Source organism: Motacilla alba, chromosome 1 (assembly GCF_015832195.1).
Source record: "Motacilla alba alba isolate MOTALB_02 chromosome 1, Motacilla_alba_V1.0_pri, whole genome shotgun sequence".
Lineage (NCBI taxonomy): Eukaryota > Metazoa > Chordata > Aves > Passeriformes > Motacillidae > Motacilla > Motacilla alba.
In genome coordinates, this window is record NC_052016.1 from 44,250,235 (window position 1) to 44,269,376 (window position 19,142).

Here is a 19,142-nt window from a genome sequence, read left to right on the forward strand (position 1 = left end):
TGAATGAAGTTGGAAGAAGCATCTGGAGGTCCTCTGGTCCAACCCCTTGTTCCAGGAAGATGCAACTTAAATCAGGTTACTCAGGGCCTTTTCCAGTCAAGATCTGAATATTTCCAAGGACAGAGATTTTACAACCCAGCTGGGAAACTTGTTGCAAGATTTTAACATTCTTATGCTAAAATCTCAAAATGTAACAATACTTCCCCTTATCAACACTTGTGATCCCCTCTGAATAAGAGAACATCCAGGTATGAGGTTACCCCAGACCAGAACTAGCCTTCAAACATTCTGCTGTGCATGCAAAAAATCCTCTCTCTCTCCTAACATTAGGAATACATTGAGGTATAACTCAGCTGCGTGAGTCTTCCTTCCTTCCTTCCTTCCTTCCTTCCTTCCTTCCTTCCTTCCTTCCTTCCTTCCTTCCTTCCTTCCTTCCTTCCTTCCTTCCTTCCTTCCTTCCTTCCTTCCTTCCTTCCTTCCTTTTCCTATACTGAGAAAACTTTATTGATATTTTTCTATTTTTTTTTGCCTCTGAGCTGTAATTAGCATCCTAGGCTATTAAATATTTATCTATTAAATTATTCCTTTAGAATTTTTAGGTTCCTCCTATGCACAAAACTACATTCCATTCAATCCTGCCTTCTTTAGTTTTTGCACACTGGAGTACAGAAAGAAAAGGGGACAGGAGAATAAAGAACAAGACACAGAAATTTGTTTGTTGACACAGAAATTCTGTTTAAGAGGAATTACTTCTTTATTGAATAGTAGGCCATTTTTTTTCTGGTCTCCTTATCTAACTTGAACATGGCATAGCTATTGGTTTATTTGAATGATGGTACAGTTTTGACATCAGGCTCTATAACCTCAGTTTCATTTATCAGAGTTTTTATCCAGTTTACAAGTATCTGCTCTTGTCCCACTCACAGCCATGTAGCTCAGGCCATTTCAAACATCGTTAATGCCAGTGTTTTTTCTCAAGGAATTAAAGATGAGGTAATCTGAAAATTCGTTGTATTACTGCCTTCATCAAGAATAATTATGCCAATTTTTTATATGCATTTTCTTCTTCTACCTGTTACTTTCAAATATTCTGGGTGTATAATTTCAGATACACCTCCATGCAGTTTTTTCTTTCAAAATACATATAGACATACTGTTGAAGATCAGGCATGCACTGTAACTCAAAACCAGCTGCAGACTGAACAAAAAGTTTATCCATTGTGGTGTTATTCTAGGCCACATTCACCTGGGATCTGGAAATTATTCCTATTGTCAGCCTGGATTTATTTGGCATTTTTCTTTTAGACATAGTAACTATCCAATGTGCTGTATTTAAAAATATTAATTGTATCATTAAAGCTTCATTTTCATGCACTAAATAAAGGCAAATTTTAAGGTCCTGGTTTCATGACAGGCTCTTCAGATTGCACTAATAACTCTTCTACACAGCTGTCCCCACTTTGATTCTCTCTTCCCCAGATGTTAATGACTGCCTGACTTCAACAATCAGATGATAATTTACAGAATCCTGTACATCAGGACAAATAATCCATTTTTTCTGAAAATACCACTCCAAGATTCCATTTGCCTTTTTCATATCTTTCATATCTTACTTTTTTTACATATTTTACTTTCATATCTTACTGGCTTCTCTTTTCTCCTGCACCCTCTCTCCCTAAGTGCTGAGGTCCTGGGAAACAACAGAAATGAACATTAATCAGTAAGGAAAAAGGAGTATTTGTGGAAGGCAAGACAGAAACTTCATCACACCAGGCTTCTCACTTAGTCAATAGAGATCGTGACACACCTCAGAACTCATCAGGAAGCTGCTTAAAAATTTGAACCTCCCCTGGCAGGTTTTAGAATTTCTTACTGATACACAGACAGAGCTTAGGATGACTATGGTCCTGGTTAGACTATTTAGGTTAGATACCTAAAGATAGAAAAGATTTTAAGTGCCTGGTACAATTTCTTTTAGCCTAGTCTCCAAAATCACCCAATTCTTCTTGTACAATTGCTCTTCTTCTGGTTAATATTTTTTGCATCATCAGAAAATTCCACAGAGTAAGCTGATCATACTTACATCAGTTACAAAAGCATTACATGAAACTATTCCCAGTGCTGATCACTGAAGACTGCTGACAATAACCTTATGATATTCCACACCTTCTTTTCCCATTTCACCCACTTTCCTGTCCATCTCAGTTTCACAGTAGTTTCCAGCTACTATGAAACCCAAACCCTGACTCTAATTTCTTCTGTAGCTCTATATCAGCACTTAACAAGCCTTAACAGAAGACATCTAAACTATATTTTCTCCCTTTATGGAGAAGATTATTAAGATTAATAATCTCTTGTAAGAAGGGTGACACATATCTGGGATCTTGCATTTACTTCCATACCCTTCTCTTCAAAATTTTTCTTGAAAGCAAACATACTACAGAGATGTGATCTGCAGATAATGAAGTCATTTCACTCCCACAATCATGCATTATATTGTATCTATTGTCTGTGTTATACTCCAATATTACAGCGCTACTCCTGAAATAATGCTTTCTTTAAAAAACAGCCAAAAGATGATCTAAAAGACCCTCTAGATAAAATTCTGCTGCCAGATTTATGATTTTTCAAACAAATCTTAATCCTTTGGGACCACAATTATCTGACACTGTCTTTAATTTTACTGAGGAGTTGTTCTTCCACTTCAGTTGCAGTCATTGCCATGTTATTTCTCCTGCCAATCGATTTGCCTTGGTCTTCATGTTCTAAAGTCTTCATCTTTGTTAAGTCTGTTATTCAGCACAAGTAATTTTAAATATCTGAAGTACCTGAGTTAGGAAGGCAGTAATCACTAATGAAGAGTAAAATGAAATGGAGGGTTAAATCACCCCTAGAAGAGACTGTGCATTGTGTGAACAGAGTCTTTGGGACAATTTAGTTAGAAGCTTGAAAAAAATGAAATAGAGTCATCTTTTCTACCACTTTTATGCCAAGAAATGTTTGTTCTGGCCTAGGACCAAGATTGAATTACTTTTAATATTGACTCAATCTGTTCTTGTTCTTCTTCATAACTTTGCAGACAGCAACAGTAGACTTTAGCTATCTGTTTTTATTTACTTTTTAAGACTTCATTCATCCTGACTTTTACAATTTTTACTTCATTAGTATACTGGATGTCCATGAAACATTACCTAAATAAAATTCCTTAAGGGTTTCATAGCTCTTCCCTCCATTTCCAGTGGGAAAATCCATTAAAAGTAATCCCACTCCAATAGATATCATTAACTGGCATAAGAAAGTCAGAACCATAGAATAATCTCCAAAGTGCCTCTTCTTTGTATTCAACTGTTTGATCCTGAGTGTCCTAATTTATATAATTCATTATCTTTCTTAATTTCTCATACACCTTTTCCTCTGAAATGAGTCCTCTTTCAATAAAAGATAATGTTTATACAAAATATATTAATTTAATTAAAACTGAGTAAGGTCACAGCATTTTTAGTGTCTCATTATTCACTCCAATAAAACAAAGCACCTTTAATAATAATACATTTGCAGCTACTAAATATCTCAAGAAGCTGTAGAGAGCTGAAAAGAAATTAAGATACTTGAAAAACAAAGAGGAGTATGCAAAGATTCAAATGGAATAAAAAATGTGTGTTTGCACTTCTACTGATAACTGCTTTGTTTAATATATGCCTACAGGTTAAGAAAGGTATTTATGAAGAAAAAAAGGTAACATTTATACTGCTATATTCATCATCAGAGAACATTCACTAGCGGTGAAACATGATTCTCTACAATATTAAATTGCTATAATAGTACCTGGAATCATTTTTGCCTGAACTGTCCCAAATAATTTCCAGGCACAGTTGGAGACAGCATGAATCACAAAGTATTCAAAATATGCAGGTCTGGTATGATCAGATTTAACCAGCTTTTCAAGAAAAAGCAAATTGAGATTCTTCACATACAGGAGCTGAAAAATCAGAATTCCATGACATTTACTCCTGTAAAGCTCCCAAGAAGAATGATGCCTTTTTACGTTTACGCAGGGGCTTCTGCACAATGGGAGAATGGACAGAACAAGGACAAGTAACATAAATTATTCTGCATGCATTGCCCAGCTCCAGCCTTCATTGCAGCAGCTTTGCTTTGTATAGGGGTCATTGCAAGGAGGGGATGAGTTAACAGTTAGGAAGTGCAGTGCCTAAGCTATGCCATTGATCTTTTTTATTCTCTGATATGCACATGCTCAAGGAGATTAAATTTCCTACACCAAACAACTGTAGGTTAATCTATTTCAAAAAGTCTACAGTTACTCTCAGAAATATGAGAAACATAAGGTGTTGGCATCAGAACTGGAATAGTTAGCCCAAAGTTCCATGAGGGTATAATTTACAGATACAATTTTGAGCCACCAGCATGTTACAACTACCATTTTTTTATTGACTAGACAAATGTGCAGAGCAAGCATTTCGATAACCACCAGTATTCCCCAACAGCAATTTTATTCCAAGGCGCTGGTTTTGCAGAATTTACAACAATATACCTGTTTCTGCTTCAGTCAAGACTAAAGAGTCAAGTGGCTTTGCTCAGAGAAAAGTATTGTGGGGAGGAAAATGAATAAACTGATTGCCATACACAATAAGAGTTCTTGATGAAACATGTAATTAAGACAAGCAGGCAATTCCTTCATCAGCAGGAACAGTTCTTGTTCTTGTTCTAACAGACAATATTAAAAATTTGTCAAACATAGAATCAGAAGTCTATTGTCTATCAGAAAAGGATGTTTTCAGATTTTCTGCTTCTTAGACAGCTCACTTGTTCAGAGTAAAAATAGCAAAAGAGTTCAGAGCACTTGCTGAACAAGAACCCTGCAGAGTACGTGATGGATTGAAACTGCTATCACTTTTAGTCCAATTCTATTGCACTTTCTGGACTACAGAAATAACAACGTTGATAAAAGGATAGGACTCAGGCTCTATCAGTAAAGGGAGTCATGACTCTACAAGTGCTACTATTTGGTAATGGCAATTCTTTTAGCAAATTACTTATAATGACGTATATAAGCACCAGCTAAGGTGATCGTACCTGGATGCTAGATGCTATTCAAATGCATAACAAGAGAGAGGAAAATCTTTCACTGCAAATAAGTAGACAGCAGAATCATGGCAAAGGCAGAGTTGTAGGAAAAAAACCCAAAACAATTGCCTGTGAAAGAAATCTTCATGTTCCTGTTGAGCAAACTGGCAATGCATGTGTTCACAAATTGGCAGGACAGGACACCATACAAGCCCAGCACTGAGTCAAGGCAATGTAACTCAAACTGAAAATTAGTCTGAAGACCTAAGGGGTGCTTTTTCCACTTCTCTTTTATTCACACACAGGTCTGGTGACTCTGCTTGATACTTTTTCGACTGCAGAACTGGGTGTTTTGCTACTACTGACTTTCTACTAGAAACATTAGATATCTTGCTAATATTACTTCATAAGTAATTGGTAAACAATTCTTGATTGCTTGTAAACTGCTCATAACTTCAAGCAGTATGTGATTAGAAAGAGTGCAGCAGTAAAAATCCTTTCTTACTACAAGATCTTTCCCATCAGAAAGAGTCGATTGGTAACTTTTTGTAGACTTTTCAGTTGGAAAGATTATACTGGATCAATAACCTCATTGTGGATCTTAGAATAGTATATTTTATACATAGCATATTTCAAGCAAAGTCCTTAAATAGATCATCTTCACAATCTGACCAACTCCCTGTGCCTCTGAGATATGTAACTACTTGGTATGGTGCCCCAAATACTTTTTAAATTTTATTTAAACCCGGAGCAATCGGTCTAATTATTTATTCATCAAATTTTGCAGGCATGGCAAAGTGCTGATCTTTGAAGTCAGAGCATCTTCTCACATATCGATGCAGATTAACTAAATAGTTTCACTGCAAATTCACCATTGCTATTTTTGGAGGACAGTAAAAATAGCCATTGGGCATATTATGTCTCACCTATGGATGTCCACAAGTGTGGGCAGTAAGTCATAAGACTTCTGCAAATTCCACCAACAGAGAATGAAAATGCAAAAACACCCATTCTTACTGTTTTGAAAAAATTTTCCATTAAAAGAAATCCTCTCCTTTCACTATAAAATGTTTATCTGTTTTCCACTTGAAAAAAAATATGCGGAAAACTTTATAAAGACATGTTTTCACACTAATGTAGAGAACAAATACACACAAAAAAATCTCTCAAATATTATCATAGTTACAAGTATGATTTTTTACAAACACCTGTACAAAACTGTGAAGTAATTACTAATTTCTTGCTTGTGTAATGAAGCAAGTAGCACCTCTACCATGATCATATCAAAATGACACATCTTGCCAGAGAGAAGCCATCAGCTTATGAGAAGGTATTAACGTGATTGATTTGAAGTCTCATTTTATAAAGCAAAATTCAGTCATTTCTACTTGACATATTTAGGACAAATCAACTGCTTATAAATGCAAACTCTGCTCTGAGTTACTGCTGTATTCCGTAGTTTGCTTTTGCTTGAAATTTAACTGTGGCTCAAATAATACTATAGCACCTTACTGCACTTTCACTTCTGGTCTGAAGAACAACTTCAAGCCTTGTGTTACACATATAACTGTTGAAGGACCCAGTGTGGCACCTCCTGTACAGTAACAGGTCATGACCATCAACCATGAAAGACAGCCCAGGTCAATGAAGAATAGAGGTCTGAGAAAAAAGATAGGCATCACAGTTGTCCTCCAGTACAGCATGCCAGCCTTCAGGCCTTTGGTTTCCTAGTAATAAAATTATATAAAATTCATGAAGCATTTCAGGGCTTGTAGATGGTATTTTTGGAATAGGAACTAGGGTGTATTAAGTACTCATGTCTAGAAAGTCTATCAGTGAAGCAATTAATCTTAAGCACCATTGCTGTTTCTGCAATTTGTTTCTCTTAATCCTGAGCTCTTGTGTTTCTCCCTCGCCTACACCTTTGGTATTCTGCTTTCTCTTAGTACTCATATCCTATCTGCACAGAGTTGCCTCCTACCCTTCCACAGCCCACCTGATAAGAATCTGTGATGAAATAGCTGCAAGAGGCATTACATTGTGCTCATGTCTTTGAGCCAACGTCTCAGCAGGACAGACAGGACAGGGAGAGCGCTGCCAAATCTGGGCCACTTTGTTCCAGGTTGTCTGACAGAGGATGTCAACGCTCTTCTGTTTTAAGGAATCTGTCTGCCTTTGGCCAGTTTTCTTTATGGACATGACTGCAAAATGCTGAAATACTACTTCCTGGGAAGACTCTAACAATTTTTAATTTTTTTAGTATACACACAGATGCTGCCCCATCCCCTCCAAACCTTTCAATCTTGTGAGTAAAAACTTACCTTTTACTTCAGCTAGATATTAAAACTTAGGCTCTATAAATCTCAATGAAGCCATCCATATTGCAAATGTCAAATGAACTCTCAGATTTGTGTAGGAAAGCATACTTTAAAATTCTATAGGGCCCATGTACATACAGCAAACAGGTCCTTTAGGACTTGCACCTGTATTTTAGCTGGCAGTATAATTAGGTCCCATATGGTTAATGAAATGTAACATGTCAGTACTTCGTAGGCTGAGATTTGTCACACGGAGGTGTTGAATGTAACACCCACTCTACCAACTGTTCAAGAGGAGAAAAAACCAGAATCAGATAAAAGCTTTTGTATAAAAGAGAAATAGGAACCAGCCTTAGAGGTTTCATTTTCCCATGTTTCTAGTGTTCTCTTCCTCTTTTCCAAGGGAGCTATGTCAATCAAGATACTTTTTCTCAGTGTTTCAGAGCACCTTCTCTAAGGGCACAATCCCCTGTGTGTTTGGTAACAGAAACATGTATTCAAACTGCATGTCTGTGAGTTTCTCTGCCCCACATTGCAAGCAGGGTCTGATTGTCCCTTCTCTCCAAAGTATTGCTCCTCACAACACTTCCATCACACACTTGAAATGTGGGTGTTTGGAATAAATGTTTCAAAGACACCCATGTGTGCCAATGCTCAGCCTACAAAATGCCAAACCATTATAAAATCATTAAGCAGGCCCCTTGCAGATGGCTGAAGGCATGTCCCCACCAGGCTACAGATGGGACTGCAGGCGCACCCAAAACAGCTCTGATCCAGCCTGCTGTGTCGAGATGCTCAGCTCTAGTGTTGTGCCCCATGCTATGAGTTTGAGCACAATACTGCAATGGTACAGCCCAAATGTGTATTTGAACCAGTCTCTCCATTGTAAGACATTGGCATGATATCTACAGTTTCATCAGGGCCACAGAGATAGTTTAGAAGAGCAAGCAACTGGATCTCACTTCCACATAAACCATCCCAAACTCCCTTCTCCAATAGCCACTCCACTGTCTAGCTCTCCATGGCCTGTATTCACAGGCCGACTTTTTTGGTTTGGGGGATTTGATTCGACTGCCACTCTTGAAGGGGGCTATAAGAGAGAGTACTGTGTTTCCATCCACAGAAGCACAAGTTAATCTAGCAGCAAAGGCAGGTCCACAGCACAGAGCAGAGGACACAACAACCTTCCTTCTACCAATGTGGCTGAGTGTGATGAACATGCCATCACATGCAATTGCAGAGGCTTCACCATAGCCTGACATGGGCATATCTGACCACAAGTGACAGAGACTCTTCTCAGCACTTTGTCTCCTATTCCAGACCTATTTGCATGTCATTCCTCCACAAGCTGGAGGAAATGGACAATTAGTAAATCTACAGGTCAAGCAACTCTCACTTTCTCAATACAACTCCATGGCAGGATGTTGTTATAATTTTAAAGCTTACACAGCTCAGTTGAATCTAAGGTAGCTTACCAGAAGGTACTACATGTCTAGCCCATCCCAGTCATTGCAGCAGTCTGTCTTCTATGCAAAGCCCATAATGTTGAGATCTCCGAATGCATGCTGCGCCAGATGTTTTATTTTGAACAACTTAAGTGTGATGACAGACGTGCTTTATATAAATATCTTTAGATTTAAAAAAAAAAAAAAGGTCCTCCATAGAAATTCTGTCTGAGTGACAAAATCTTCAGCTCCATACCCAGTAAGACATAGACCATCTACATACCACTTTCATTTCAGGAGGCATGAACGTGCCAAAGTAAGAAGCTGAGCATTGAAATACCCTGTACAGTGGTCTTGCAAGGCAGATATTTAAACCAGGGAAAGAGAGCATCTGATCCAACTATAACTTTTTTTTAGACCCCTAAAATTTGAGGTTTTCTCATACTTTCCCTTTAGGACAAGAAATAGGTCAGGCAAATTGCTTGTCTTTTTTGCATATGCATGAAAATGAGCAAAGTAACTTCACATCCCACAGTGCTGCCTGAATGAAAAAACCAAAGTAACCATTTTTATATGTAACCATGATTGAAGACATATGAAAAGCTTATATTTGAAAAATAATATGCACTCTCTCACAGTTCTATTTCGGGCACATATCCTAATCTTTTTGAAAGCTTCCATTAATGGGAAAAGTATTTGAGTCCTGTACTTTCGTGTGGTAAAGTTGGAAGAAAAAGGAAAAACTACTTACAAATGCAACCTGAAATGCTGTTCTACTCAAAAAAACCAAATGAGCAGCACATACTTTACTTACTTTCCTCCCTGGACTTCTTTGGAAACCTAGGATAAAATTTGTCTCTGAGACGCAAAGTTATCATGGAAATGGGAAAGGAGCTGACAATCACTGCTTTTTCTCCATCAACAAAGATATAAGGTCCCATTCCAAACTTCCAAAGTTTGACATGGGAAAGGAGTTTTACTCCTTCTTCATGCTTAAACATAGCTTCACTCATTTGCTGTCAGGATGTCTGCTGCCTGTTCAGCAGTGCTCTCAGATCATGGACACCGACAATTTTTTTCTGCAAGTTGAGGAACACCCATAAGAGCATGTCCACATCCTCCCTGACTGCTCACTACTCTTGCTTACAAGAACCATATTTGAAGCAACCTGATGGTGTTGGATTCTTCAAGTGCAATACGTATTATGTTCAAGAACCCAATCCTAACATAATTGAGACTGAAGTTGGGTATGAAGCCTGTTGAAAGTAAAACAGAGGAAGATTTTCAGTTTATCTTTCACCTTCAATGCTTTGCTTGCATGTGAAAAAATGTCTTGTTTTTCACTAAATGCCAAATCTGCAAATTTAACCACTGTAATACACTAAGATTAAAGAATGTAGACTTATTGAAAAATATATCTACTTAGAATCATATATTTTAAAAGGAGAATTTAGACCTTAAACCTGAACTTTAGAATACATCTAGACTAAGTCTGGATTCTTTAGGTGAAGAACTTTAAAAATATTTTGTAATTTTGATGGCCTTTATTTTATCCAGGGCTCAGTCTGCATTGATTGATAGTCAGGGTCACATGAACCAAAAGTTTTAGAAGTTTCCAAATCAGTACATCCTGTCATAATTATGAAATTATCTACCTGAAGTTGCTCAGTAATCTTATTTTGACCAGGGAGGGATAAGAGCAAAAAAAATCAAACCTACCCAGGGGTAATAGTAAAGAATTAATGCAATCAGAAAATAAACAGTGGGTTTAAAAAAAAAACCCACTGAACCTCAAGAACTGTGAGATAGTAAGCCAGATAAGCAGAAGCTATGTCAAGAGGGAGGAAGATAACTGTAAAAGGAAAAATCAACAGTATATATTTACAGGCCACCATTGTATTGGTTTGCTAATAAGGTAAGAAATACCACTTTGTATGCTGAAGTCTTGCCTGGCTTCAAGATCAAGAAAACAGAATATTAATTTCCCTAAGAGAAAAGGTGCATGTTCTTAAAAATGAATTTGACAAAATTGGAAAGATTTATACAAGGACTATAAGAAAAACTCAGCACCTGGAAAAGCCACTTTACAGAAGTGACAGGAGAACTACAGCTCTTTGGTTTCACCAAAATAAAGATTAGGACAATGCCTGGGAAGAGAAGATTTTCCTGGGAAGAACTTATCATAATAAAGGGCTACAGTTTGGAGAAAACAGCTGGTTATTTCATTTGAAGAATGAGTAATTCACAGTCTGAACAGACTACCTGATAGTGAAATTAACTCTGTCTCTACATGAGGTCCTTAGGTGAAGATGCTCTGTGTGTACGTGTATTTTCATAAACAAAGTTTTGGCTTAAGTGATAGCTACTAATAACTGGCTGTCATTTCATTACCTATCCTACACAGCAGAAATAAGATATGGAGAACAGATTTCTATAAATTCAAAACAGGGAAGGGTGAGCATGTTCTGTAATTCAGCCATGTGTGATCAACTATAATTTATATATGCTCGCCTTATGCCCTCCAGAATCTCAGTCTTGGACAACTGAATTGTCTGCTGTAGCTACCTTCACTAAAATTTTCTAGATCCTTATCAGAGTCCCCTCACTATTATTTTGCAGCTTTCTTTTAGCAGTAATTCCTCTATTCTTCCTCCTACCCCCTGTAATGTTAATTGAAAAGTTAAAAGAAATCTATTTCAAGAAGAAAAGGTACAAACAAAACATGTAATCCCAGTTAAAGACAAATAGGAAGCATCTGACTAGATCACAACAGACTGAAGAACAGTCTGTGGAGGAATTTTCCTCATACTTCCACTGTTCTCAACAGTTAGGTTGGATTTTGGCCATGGGACTCATTCAGTGTGATGGTTTACCATCCGCCCCAGATATTATCTTTGCAATTCTTCAAGTATATATTGCACTTTGAGAAAAGCCATTGCCCATACATTGTTTGTTCGCCCTTTGACAATGTAATTGATTTTATATGGAGGCTTTCATATATATCACCTGGACCATGTATCTGGCCAGCCATAAATGTTGTCAGACTTCCAGAAAGAAAAATCAAACCCCTCAGCTAAAGGAAATCTTATATACATTCTTTTCCAGTCAGTATATTCATAATTATGAGCTACATCATGTTCATTTAAAAACAAGGCATTGATTTATGTGGAATATTGTCTGCAAATTCAGTTGCCAAGGTAGATGGCAACTGTTCTGTTAATAAGCTTCCCAATCATTCCTTTAATGTATACACATACAATATAATGATATAAACACCATGCATTACAGCATGGGCTGCCTCCATATCACAAGCCTGCAATCAGATTTTAGTAAGATAGATGCAACATTATTGTCTCTGCAGTGGCTTTCAAACTAAATTAAAGTAAATCTATAATTTTGGCTCCCCTCCAAGATCACTGTCTCCTAAATGATTCAAGGATGAGCTAGTCAGAACAGCCTTAGGGAAGGCAGAAAAGTTTAAAAGATCCAGCACAAGTCCTTTGCCCTTTCTTAGCTTTCAAAGAAATCACAAATTATCTCTTATAGGCCCAGGATATGTTCTTAATGTACGGAACAATGTAAATTTCTATTCTGCTCCTTAAATGCACAGAAAGTTTCAAATTTTGAAGCATTATTGATTTAATTCCTGCACTATTAAGCTGCCTATGATACAGTTTTGATGCATAAAGATGCTGACAAGTGCAAGACATCCTCTTTTTTCCTTGTTTCTGTAGGAAATTAAATCCTAGTTTCCTTTAGTCTTTTCCTACCTGTGGTCTTAAACTAGCACTCTGAAAAGTGTGTTCTAATCCTAGTCTTTCCAATGTTGCTGGATAGCTTTTTTCTCTCTCTCTCCCCTTGTTCCTGGCTCCCATCTCACCAGCGTTCTGATCACCTCTGAATTCTCAAATCTATTTCAACAAATACGAAACTGCTTTGGGATTTTTTTGGTTTTGGTGGTTTTGGTTTTTTTTTTATATATATATATATGTCAAAATTTAGTTTTGACCTTAAAATCTTTGAAAAAATAGTTAACAAATTAGTGATTTAAATTTCCTGCCACTAGGTAACATACATGAAAAAAGAAAAATATATGGTTTGAAGAATAAGGAATACAGATTCAGAAGTACCACAAATATTTACAAAAAGTGAATAAAGAGACCTTGTTTATCGACCTCTCCTTAACTATGGATTCATTTTGGATACATTTCAATATATTCAAAAATGCTTAATTTGTGTACAGGATTGGTAATACAAGACACACACAAAATAAAATGGGATTTTATTTAGTAACTAAGGGAAACTTCCAGCTCTTTCTTGAATAAAACACCTTTTGCCAAAACTGTTAAGGAACACTAATATCTGTGAAAAGCAATTAAAAGTGAACACAGTTTAGAATAAAGAACTCATTGGATTTATCAAGTAATCTTTTATCAACTCCTAATATAAACCTGTCAAGCAGTTTATTTTGACCAAATTCTAAATTTTTCAGAGCTTTTATTCACTAAAAATGTTGCTATTTTGGCTTTGAATTATGACTTGGGGCAAAAATTACTTCAGGAAATGTATTTTTTTAATTGCATGGAATATCTGTTTTCCAACCAGGTCTATAGCACATACTTTATAATCTTAAAGACAAAATATCAATGAGTGATATAAAAAAGGAATCATTGCCACTACCCTTGAGCATCTGATAACACACATTAGAAGAACTATCTTTGATAAAACTGCTCTGACCCAGTAAGCATTGTGCAGTGAAACTTTGTTTTCTGAAAGATTTCCAAATCTCATCAACGTTATAGATCCTTCTCTGACTGAAGAGGTGCAGCCTGGGCATGGGGACAGTAACTGGGCTGTTTCCAGGCCTTGAGGAGAGGAAAAAGGGGAGATAAAGCTGGAGGTTGCTGGACTCCCATTGTTTCATCTCAGTATAGGCAAGTTTCATGACACTAAAACTTTCACTGAGTTCCTATAGAGTCTAAGTGGCTGGAAAAGTGACATTCAAACACTTAGTCCCTAAAAAAAAGAAGCAAAGTGACATTTTGACAACCTGAATGACCTGCTCTTAGCTAACTCCACTTTCTGTCATTCATTTAAAAAATTAGTTTTCTTTTTAGGATTTAGAATAGCACACTTCCTTGCTCATATTCCTTTTGCAGTCTTGTGGTATTTTCCCTAAGAATTTTCATCCCCATTACACTCACAGAGTGCAGAGTATACTCCTCTTTATATACTTCATATTTTTCTGTCAGCCAAGATCCTTCATAGCAGGTGTGCCTGGCCTGAGCAGTGTTAAAATGTTGTCTGGGCAGTCACTCACTGCAGAGCAAGACAAACATTGACTCAACATTACTTCACTTTTCTGTCTCAGTATTCCCAGCTGGCAGAGAGCATTTGCTCACTTTTCACAACTGGGATACTATGATCAATATTTGAAATTAGGTAAGGAAATGGCTACCTCTTTCAGATGTCAATATTCACTAATAATGAGCAAGCAACAGGATAGGACTGGAACTTGAACTGGTATTTTTTCCCCATATTTTCTTTCAGAAGAGAGATATTTTTCAATTTTCCTAGAAGATTTATATGATTAAGAGAATATCAAATTGTCATAATTCTGATCTCAAAATTTATGTTTGAAACAGTTTAAAAGCAATTTCAGAAAACTCCAGACACATAATTATTTTTATCCTATAGCAAAAATTAAACATTGCTGGAATAGAAGAATACTCTCCAGTCTTTAGACATGAAATTCTTCGATTTTCAGAAATGGATTTTTAGAAATAGATTTTGTCTGCAAATGAAAATATTTTCATGGACTAGCACAGACATTCTTGGTATATTATTTCAACATGGGGTTTTTTTCCCTGCATATAAAGCATGAAAATAATATCACCTCTGCTTCAAATGAAATTAACCCAAATTTCAATTGTATTACTTTGTGAAAAGCAAATAATGTTTTTGACCATGATACAGTTGTTGTCTCTAGAGAAGACAAATCTAGAGTCTGCAGGAAAGACTTCATATAAGTACAGTTTGTTCCAGACAACTGGTTTAACTTTGACTTGTTGCAGTTCTTTCATTCATTTCTTCATCCTATTCTCACAGACTAATTTTGATTTAGCTTTTTATTTGGGAGCAAAGGATGGGGACAAAAATAGTCTTTTAACCAGATACATTTGAACAAAAATGAAAGGAATTGTGTGAAATGACTTTTAGGAAAAATGCGGTCTGCTTTTGTTATGCTTGCCAGATTACATCCCAAGATAATGAATGGCAACCACCTCTCTATATGCCCTTATGATCAATTTAAATGGAGGAAAGTGAAGTTAAACATGCAGGATTTTGAAGATGAGTTTCATTCAATGTTTATCTGCAGAGCTGCCTGAAGAAAATGTCAACAAACTGTCTTATTTCTTAAGGCTGCCTTCAAAAGTAAATTACACCTTTTACATAACCAGAATAAATTCCCCCCTTGCCACCCCCAATGTATTTGGCTTATTGTGTTTCAATTGTACCCCTGCACAATTCTATTTTTCAAGCATACATCACCTCTTCACCCCATTCAGTGCAGCAAAATTAATGGTTTCCAAAGGCAATGAAAATTGCATTTCTAGTCATTAATTCATTTGACTTCAGGCAAATTTTAAGCAGAGATTCTCTGGGATTGATCTTGTCTCTGACTAGAAAGGCCTGATCCAAATGTCAGTCTGCTTAACAGGAGGGTACTGAGTTCAAACTGGCTTTCAGAATGAGGCTTTCAAACCTCAGTGACTGGAGAAGAGAAAATTGCATGTTTTTCTTTGATCTTTCAAAAAGACCAGGGAATGCTTTCATATGGGAAATGAGGTAAAGAGGCAACTCTGTCTCTTTTGGAAATCAGCCAGACTCTTCCAGATTCCTCCCACCATTTTCGATTAACTGTGGTGTCAAGTGGTTAAGCAAGAAAAGGCTGAGAAAAATCCCCATGGTGCATGAGCTGCATGGCCCACCTGCATGCCAGCCATCACCACCCAAAAACACACACGCAAATTTCCGTCTCTCCACCTTCCTGTGAGCATTACTTTCCACAGAGGTGGGCAACAAAAAAGGATCTCAAACATTCTTGCAAGACTAAATTAGGGGCCTTCTCTCTGCTGTGCTACTTTTCTTCAGACAGAAGAGCACACAAAGCTCTCGGTTGCATTATTGACTTGCTGTCTGTCTGTGAAGTTGGTTTAAGAAGTGAATGTTGGTTTAATTTTAAGAAAATTTTGTTTAAGCTGTGCTCCTACCACAGAAGTGGAAAAAAATCTGTAACATTAACTGAAAGAGTTGGATCAGTAGAAACTCCAGCACACCCTTGCATGCCTATTGTAGTAATCCACAAATTTTGAGGCAGTTGCTTCAGGCTTTGAGTGATAGGTCCTTAGTACAAGGAGTTTCCCATCCCAGTTTCCCTCATTCCTGCTCACTCCTAGGTCCCTGGCATGCACTGCTAACTTGTCTGCTCATTTTGCCACAGCATGTACTGAACCTCAGAACTGATAGGGCTTTTTGGAAAACAGTCCTCATTGTGCATGAAAAAGTTTTATTTTAAAGCCAGGTTGGTTCAGAGTAGAATCCCACAAGTGATTCAATGTAAGGAAGAGTTGGAGAGAGGGGGAAGGTGATGCTAATGATTCCTGACAGAGCCAAGAAAGACAGAGTTACAACCCAAGACTAAGACTTGCAAAGATTTCTGATTGGCTTATGTAAAATACACTACAGAAATATGACTTTTTAAAATGAGAAATGTCATTCATATGTTGCTTACATTTTCTATTGAAGGGATTGAATAACCTTTCTCCTCAAAATTACAAAAGCTACACTGACAACTGTCCTTGCTACCTTCCCATTTTTAGAAAAAAAAATACAATACTTTTAGAGGTCTCTGGTAAACGTAGGGGCATCACCTTGTTTAATTTGTAATGCTAAGTGTCAAAGGAGCAAATTTTGCAAGAATCTTTCAACATTTTTTGTGTATTTAAAATTTGTAAATCTTAAGTAAGGGTTTAAAAAGCACAACTTCAGATCAATCTTCCAAAACATTCATCCACTGCAGAGATAAGTTTGGAAGGAAAGATTCAAACAAGAAGCTTTTTATTATGAAACTGTTGATGTGTGCCAGGCATTTCTTACAATAGACCCAAAAGAGACCTATAAATTCATCTGCTGATGAGACTACCAAAGGCATGAAACTAACAGGCTTTTCATGTCTTTTTCTTGCTCTCCATCCAGTTTAGGAGGAGAGGATCCTCCCTCTCCATGGAAATCATTCATAGAAGCCAAAGATCATATTGATCAGAATATAATCATAAAAACCAGAAGAATCTGGTTAATGAGCAAATTAATGAATGAAAATTATCTAAAGATAATGAAAGTAGCTGGCCAGAACTACCTTCTATGTGTGAAAAGAAGGACTACCTTCTATGGGATCTTCTGGGATCCTACATCAGTAAAAATCTCCAGGACCAGGATTCAAATTTTTTTTTTCTGTTTGGAAATAATGCCTGTGAATGTGGGAGAGTGAGCTGATTGGCAAATTTAGAATATTATAGGTTACAAGGGGTCACAATTACAACATAAATAAATAAATAAATAATCTCTCTTTTGCTTATTTAATCAATTCCTTTTCTTTAGCATTAATGTGTAGGGTTTTTTAAAGGTGGTTTGAAAAATGCAAGGCATAACATGTGCTGTAGTCCTTAGAAAGTGCTCTGAAGATCATACATTGTCACATTTCAAAGAAGTATCTTGATCAGCTAATATTTTTTTTTATTCCATCATAAATACCATCTTTTCCACTGTATTAAAACTTTTGAGGTTATTTACCTGGAGAGTCTATTCATCATCCTTACCAGATTATGCAATTACATGATAGGATCATAAGATTCACTCAAGTTTAATGTTCTTTCACTGAAGTCCAAAATTATATTGCTGTAAATATGCATGAGGTCTCAGGTCTTAACAATGTTCCACCTACCATATTCACTTTTATAATGGCAGAAGTAGGCATATGTTGTACTACATATATAATTTTGCTTTTCTTCTTCACATTCAGCTCATCTCTCATTTACTTCTCGTCTTGCCCATAGCATCTATGTCCCATTCCAGCCCTTGTGTCCCTATTCCCTTCTTTCCAGTGCAGAATACAAAGTTCCTCTGTCGTAAGATTAATGTGCTGTATGCTACCATCTGCTTCAAAGAGTGTCCTCAGAAAGTGGAAAAAGTACATATTTTCACTCTGTGAAGGATCAGACTTTGATAAAAGCATGATTATTCCCACACTGAATATAAAAACATCCCATCTCAGCAAGGAGAGGTGTAAAAGTTGTTCATTGCAAAAACTAGATGAGTCATCAAAAGTATTCAGGATATAAAACCTTATGCTATTGTTAGTGGCATTATTTTTCACCATGATGTTATTCACACATATTTGTGAAGGGTAGGCTACACACCTAACCATGCCAAAGGCATCAGCTGGTACAGAATACCCTCACTACATGATGTCATGTAGAGTGATTTATACACTGTTTTGAACATTGAAGTTTTAGATTAAACTGTTTCTGTATTCATGCATCTCCAAACAAAAAAAGCTTTGGCTATTTAACAGCTCTCACTGTCATGATGGAAACATGGTTGCAAAAATCTGCATGCAAATTCTTTTTTTTTTTTTTTAATACTGCAGAACAAGTTCTCTGCATATCTGTAGGAGGAAAGGCATCTCGACATTATACCGTTGGACCAGCATCTTCTCAAAAGGGGCTTTGAATAGTATAAAGCCTGCCAGAGAAACATACTCAGTGTGTGGGAAGGGCAATCTGCTCTCTATTGGTTGTAATAAAGCCAGCAGCATCTGCCACTGTTCGGCAACGTCACCACCACTACTCAATCTCTTAACGTTTTTCATTCTTAGTTGTATTCTGAGCCTGGCATTTAGCATCTGCCTATTTGAACAGAGGCAATGTAGTGAGTTCCTAAAACTGATCACAGAACTAAATTCTATAAAACTCCTTAAATGGTGGTGTCATTAGGCAAGGCCTGACAAAACTTGCTCTTGAGACAGTATCAAATTCTAGTCACTTCTAGCAAGATGAACTCAATTCTATCAGAACAAGGAATAATGAAATCAAGTGCACTTTTCCATAGCATTTCCCTTTAATCACATACTCTTCTGAACACTGGATAAAAGGCTTAAGCTCTATGTCAAACAAATAAAAAGAGGAAAGTAATGTAGCACACAGTTCTGATTTTCTGGACACCTGATGGAGCA

The 19,142-nt window shown here is 36.8% G+C and overlaps 1 protein-coding gene across 11 annotated transcripts in view; it reads right to left on the reverse strand.

Annotated features, from left to right (window-relative positions):
* The window catches only part of GRM5 (glutamate metabotropic receptor 5), a 241,465-nt gene that overhangs the window by 211,244 nt on the left and 11,079 nt on the right, over positions 1–19,142 (reverse strand). The gene's annotated exons all lie outside the window — the stretch shown is intronic.